This window comes from Polyodon spathula, chromosome 15 (assembly GCF_017654505.1).
Source record: "Polyodon spathula isolate WHYD16114869_AA chromosome 15, ASM1765450v1, whole genome shotgun sequence".
NCBI classification, from domain to species: Eukaryota; Metazoa; Chordata; class Actinopteri; order Acipenseriformes; family Polyodontidae; genus Polyodon; species Polyodon spathula.
Window position 1 is genome coordinate 22,383,590 of NC_054548.1, and position 6,415 is coordinate 22,390,004.

General features: G+C 34.1%; 1 long non-coding RNA gene across 1 annotated transcript; it reads left to right on the top strand.

Annotated features, from left to right (window-relative positions):
* Window positions 1-1,014: 1,014 nt before the first annotated feature.
* Window positions 1,015-5,893, top strand: LOC121327856. The gene is made up of 3 exons (XR_005951616.1): window positions 1,015-1,088; window positions 4,448-4,469; window positions 5,775-5,893. It is a non-coding gene; the product is annotated as an uncharacterized LOC121327856 (long non-coding RNA).
* Window positions 5,894-6,415: the final 522 nt, after the last annotated feature.

The window sequence follows — 6,415 nt, forward strand, 5'->3', positions numbered from 1 at the left end:
TACATTATTCGTAGTATCATTATTATGACAATAGTGCTGGCAATAATGATCTAGTAGTTCCCATGCATCGTTCAAAATTAGGGCTAGGAGTTTGTAACCGAAAAGTAGGAAGTAAATCAATGTGTTCAAAATCACGGAGAAAATGACATAGGAAGAATAAAGTCATGAGGATAAAAAAATTAAATAAAATAACTGTCTTTAATAAAAGCATATTGCGGCGCCTGGTACGCACAGGTCCAGAAAAGAAGCACAAGACAAGCAAATGGAATTTCAATTTGTTGCTTTTTTTTATTTGCTCTGCAACAGTGACTACTAACTAACAGTAGCATTTATAAGCGCTGAACTAAGCAGAGAATAAAGACGCAAACAGGGGAAAGGGTAAGAGATGGCAAGCGAACACACCGGATGGATATTTAAATGATTTGTACTAGTAAGATTGGGATAAGGAAAATCTTACACTACAATCTAGAGGACAACAGTGTGGAGGAATATTCCCAGAGAAGAGCGTTCTTTTATATAGGTGGATGGGGTCTCATGGTATTTCATGAACGTCTATCGTGAAGTATTTTACACGTCTGTCGAGTTTGTTGCTATGGGACTAGTTAGGCCAATTAGCGCGCACTTTACCGTGCTTTACCAAAGTGTAATGACAAGTCGCACACTTTTTTTGCCGTGCACTTTTGGAACAAGCACGATCATGCATCATTTGTGTGTGACACGTCATGAATGCACTATAGTAGTGCGATTAAAACTTGCCTGTAAACCCCGCCATTGTTCTCGATTTGTATTGCCGCTTGTTTGATACGTCTTTTTATCACGTCTGTTAGGTGATGTTAAAAATGTCTGTGGACGAGGTGAAACACAACATAGCACACAGTGTTTATAACGTGTGAATAACAGTTCGAGAGGTAAATCACAAGTGTGGATTTCTTTTGGAATCACAGCAAATGAAAATAATGAACATGTGACTGGATTCATTGTTTGTAAAACCTGTCAATTTGCTTTTTGTACAACAGCCACAAAACTGCATTTCTGTGAAAGCACAGGTGTAGCTCGCTTTCGACTGGTGGCACGAAAGAATCTGACAGGTATTGTATAGTACAGTAAGTAGAGATAGTTAATATGTTACAGTGGTAAAATATATCCAGACCACTAGAGAAAGCTACCATGCTGTATAGCCTACTGCATAAACTTAATCTGTGGAGAATGGTAGCGATATCTGTGTGTGATTGTGAGAGCATGAGAGAGTCAGTTGGTACAGGACAATCACTTGCGGGTTCCGGTCGGGTTGCAAGTTTTATTAAAGCAAGCCGGTTTGGGTCCCAGGTAAGAAGTCGGTGCTGCAGTGGGTTGTGGGTTCGGGTTGGGTCCTGTAGTAGCAAGTCCAGGTCGGATGCAGGTTGTAAAAATCGGACCTGCGCAGACTCTGGATATTGTAGTTAAAAAAAAAAAAAAAAAAAAAAAAAAAGTCATAGCTATAATGCACAGACATAGTTTTCTGTATACTTATTATCAGAAATAATAATAATAATAATAATAATAATAATAATAATAATAATAATAATAATAATAATAATAATAATAATATCTAGCAATTAAATCGAGATTTAAAAAACTAAATAAATAAATGCCAAGTGCAGCACAACTGACACTGAATTTGGGTTTTTAAAATACATTTGTTATGCCTAGCATCTTGTACCCGCATAAGACACTGAATGATAAGAGGTGTGCAGTAAGCCATTGCAGATCTGCTCTCCATCCCGCCAACTGGAAACTGATGCATATCTGTATTGGCAAAAAATAAACTTGTGCTGAACAAAATTTCTGAAATAACCACCCACAGGCATTCTCAAGTTGTATACTTTTGTAGTTTGCTTTTTAACAATTGGAATGATCTGATATATTGTTTTTTATTTATTTTTTTTATAAACAATAATCTTTTTTTTTTTTTTTTTTTTTTTTTTATAAAGAGTAAGCTTGTAAGAAAAAGCAATCAGAATGACCGGAAACATTGTAACAAACATAAGAGGATGTCAAAAAAAAAATTAAAATAAAATAAAAACATAAAAAGAAATAAAGTCTGATGTTCAGATAATGTTCTAGCCTGTTCTAGGTTGATGATCAGGTACCATACTAAAGATAAATGAATTGGATACATAATGGTTTCATGAGCTGTAATTGAATAGCTGCTGGAATGCATGCTTTATTTATTTATTGATTTATTTTAATTACTTGATTTAGACGGAGAAGACAAAAGTGTAGCAACATTTTACTTTATATAATATGAACATTAAAATGTGTTTACTACTTCTTCTGCTACTGGGCCATTCCATGCAAATGTAACATTTGTTAAATATGAAGCCATCAAAACTACTTGCAATAAGACTATGTGCAATTGCTGTGTATTACCCCAAAAATCTTACAATTAGTCTTATATTGATAACAAATGTACGGGTTTCAAAATAGAAATCACCTACTATGACATTATTATTATTATTATTATTATTATTATTATTATTATTATTATTATTATTATTATTATTATTATTATTAACCAACAACAATTTGCTTAATGTAGGATAGATTTGAATTATCATTTAGTGTAATTTAAATTTAAAATGAAGTATTCACTGATTGGCTAAAAAGACACTTGCAGGAGCAGTTTTATTTTTGGCAACACTCTAAATTGTAGGCACTATAGCCCCAGTGATGATATTTTCTGACTTGCAGCTAGAAATACTCTATTTATACAGTTTCAATGATGTCATTCACAGAGAAGTTACAAAAGCAATTAAGTTGTCTGACATAAAAAGCTGCAATTGTTATCAGTAGATACAGCAAAGAGATTATAAGAGTGTTGAAGTGCACGCAGGATTCAGTGGAATTAAGGGGAATTCCTGTCACCCTAAAATGAAAACAAATATAATGTGTAAGGAGATAGCAGTAATATGATTTAATAAGGCATACTGCAGTAATTTTCTACCATTAACTGTGGTGACCACTTAATGAATTTGAAAGGATATTAACAATTTACAAGATGTACTGTACTACCCTCAAGGAATAATACAAAATATTAAAGACCACACCAGCTTTAACTTTTAATAAACACTGCAGCACATAGTTTTTACTTGTTTATTAAACATACAGCTAAAAGTTTGTAAATCAAATATTTAACAAATGGCACACCCAGTGCACATTAAAAACTACTTTCAATAAATGTTGCATATGTTATACAAAAATGTTTTTGATATAAATATATATTTAGAAGCACCCTTTTCTCCATACCGTACAGACTTTTACAGTATACATACTGTATAACTCTCTAACTAAGAAACAACTAAAACTAAGAAACTCACAACATGATTTACTTTTTTTTTTTTTTTTTTTTTTTAATTTGGAGAGTCCTACGGTAATACAACAATTTTTGTAAAGAAGGTATTAAGTTATCAAAATGCAGTTACACTTTTGTCAGAGTCTCCTTCTTTGTCAGTCTACAGAAAGTATCCCAAACAGGATCAGTGCAAATAGGCTCTTTGTCAAGTGAAGCATTACAGTAGACCATTTACCATAGAAAGAACAAGAAAAAAAAAAAAAAAGGAAAAAAAAAAAGATTACTCCTGTGGCAGATGGAACATTGTAACATTGGTAATTTAATACTAATCAGCTCAACTAGTTGTACAGAGTTCCTGCTTTAATGATCTCTATGTGCACTGAAGATGATTTTCATCAGTCAGTTATCAGAAGTCGACTGATGTTATCTCATTATCATAAGGTTCTTTTGTAGCTCCTGGAATAGGTCATCAGGCATGGCAGCACACCCATGAACCAAATTCTCATAATAGCTGCCATAATGGGAAGATAAGTGGGGAGAAATCATAAGCTACCAAGTGACCATGTCATTGCCCTGTTGTTTAGAGGGTCAGGGAAGACAGATGAGAACTCTGGGCTTAACTTGCCAGCTCTGCCAGGGGAGGTGAAGAAAATGTCAAGAAATAGTTTATTCAGCACCAAAACTGCAGCTATAGTCCTTAAAAAGGACAGGCTATACGTTTCTGTATGGTTATGATGGATGGTTCTGTTGAGGGCTTGTTGTATTTCCAGAAACAATAGAAAAATCACTTTGCTGATTGAATGTTGATAATGTTAAAAAACATTCTGTATTTATTTAGAATACTTAGTTATGAGACCATTTCTCTTTTCTTAACCTAGTATAAAAATCAAACAGTTCTATTACAGAGCACTTAAATACTGGCATTTAATGTTTTCTCACAAAACGATTGAAGTAATCTATGTAAGCTTATTTTCAAATTATTAAAGGTGGTAATGGGTAAGGAAAAACCAGGAGTCTAATTGTGGCTAAATATTCATTATTATAGGGTGGATGTGGGTAATATCTGCATTATTTACATTTTTACTGTTTTTTTTTTTTTGTTGTTTTTTCTGTTAGCCTTCCTTATGAACATTAAAAGGTACAGTATGCTATCCTATATTGTTAAAATGTGGATTGTTTAACCCAGAACAGTATGTTGATTACTTGAAAAACAACGTGTATCAATCATATTTGTGCAAATTGCCTTTTGGTAATGTTATTTTAGTTACAAGACTAGTACAAAGAGTACATTATTTATTTATTTTTTATTTAATCTCCCTAGACCTTCAACTTACAATCAAAAGCAAGCTTATTTGAGGGTCAGAAAGTTGAAAGTTTAATGGCCTACTTCAGTGTCTGTGGTCAGTGTCAAGGTCAAAACCTGATGGTGGCAGATAGGTGAATTGTCAGGAATGGCACAAGTTAATTAGAAAATGTCTTTTGCACATAACTGCTGGATAAAAACAATCCATCCCTCATGCTTTGACAGATATTGTTAATGATTCAAATTAGTGACCTCATTCATTTCTTTCACTATCTCCTGCTGTTTCAGACAAAGTGTTACTCTTTTTCTTTTTTTTAATGATTATTCATCTGAGCATGCACTGTAGACATGGAAAAACTTTTAATTTGACACTGCATTGTCTAACTAGTTTGATGCCTGATCTGATGATACTGCCATTGATCTCTGCTATCTTGATACTGTGGCTCTGATACAGCATCCTGTTTTCTGAACAACTGTACAGTTCTACATGCAAATTCAAATCCGTGTTTTCAAGTAAGCAAAGTCTGTCCCTATACATTACAATACATTATTTTAGTTTTTTTTTTTTTTTTAGTTTTTCATGATTATTCAGTTAAACCGTTTATCCAAATTTCCCTTTTGTCTGACCTGGTGCCATATCTTGTGGACATAAACTCCCCCTTATGCAAAACTTAGGCCCCAGTGCAGTAGCAATTCAGATAAAAGGATATATGTATATACTACTTACTACTTACAGTATGCTTTATCACATTTGCTGTACTTGTTCCATTGTATATGGCAATACAAGTTTTAGAAAATGGGACTAAAACAGATGTTAGGTCGTTTGATGCAAAGGTTTTCATAAAGTGTCTTTTTGCTAAACAGAAATTAGACTTTCCCACCAGAAGTTGTTTTGAATGGGTGCATTTCACGGGGTTGTGAATTTTCTAATGGCACATTCTTTTATATTTAATAAAAACAAATGTCCAAATACAAAACGGTTTGCTATGTGAAACTAAAGTGCAGAAGGTCCGTTATGTTAGGGCATTTCCACTTTGCATAGCAATATAGAAGCAAAGTAACTGTTTGCTTATTTCAAATGTTAAAACTTTGCATATTGTGAGGGTTTTTGTAAACTTGTCTTGTCTTCATACTTTACAGATCGTCAGCAATCCTCCCACCATTAATCCAAGGAGAAAATACCGAAAGAAATCTGGCCACACCTCTGCTTCAGAGACACATCACCACACACTCTCTCCTCAGCACTGAGTCAACATTTTAGAAGGTAAAGACATTAACTTGGTTTCAATTATAATTGCAACATAAAAGTGTCTAGATCATTGAGTCAGTGAATATGGTGATCTGTTACCTCAAATCCAGGGAACCTCAGCTTCAAAAAGATCTAACTGGGCAAATTTGTAAAGCTTTTTCAGTATATAGAGATGTTTTATGTGAAGTTCACCCTCACTGCGGCAAGAAATTGACTCTTACATGTTCAATATTGTAGACTCGTCAGTCAAATACGGAGGAACAATTTTTTTTATCTATTCCACAAAGCATTCTCAGCCAAAGCAACATCCCAGCTATCATGGGATAATGCTTTCATAGATTGGTCTCAACCCAACCCAATCCTTGTCTTGTCCAGCTGCACTGACTACCTGTAAAGATCAGGATTACTTTCAAAATTCTCCTGCTTGCCTACAAGGCCCTTCATCACACAGGTCCAGAGTATCTCTCCAACCTGCTGACCCACTATGTCAAAGCACTTAAGCTGAGGTCTTCTGACTCTGGCTTTCTTGCTA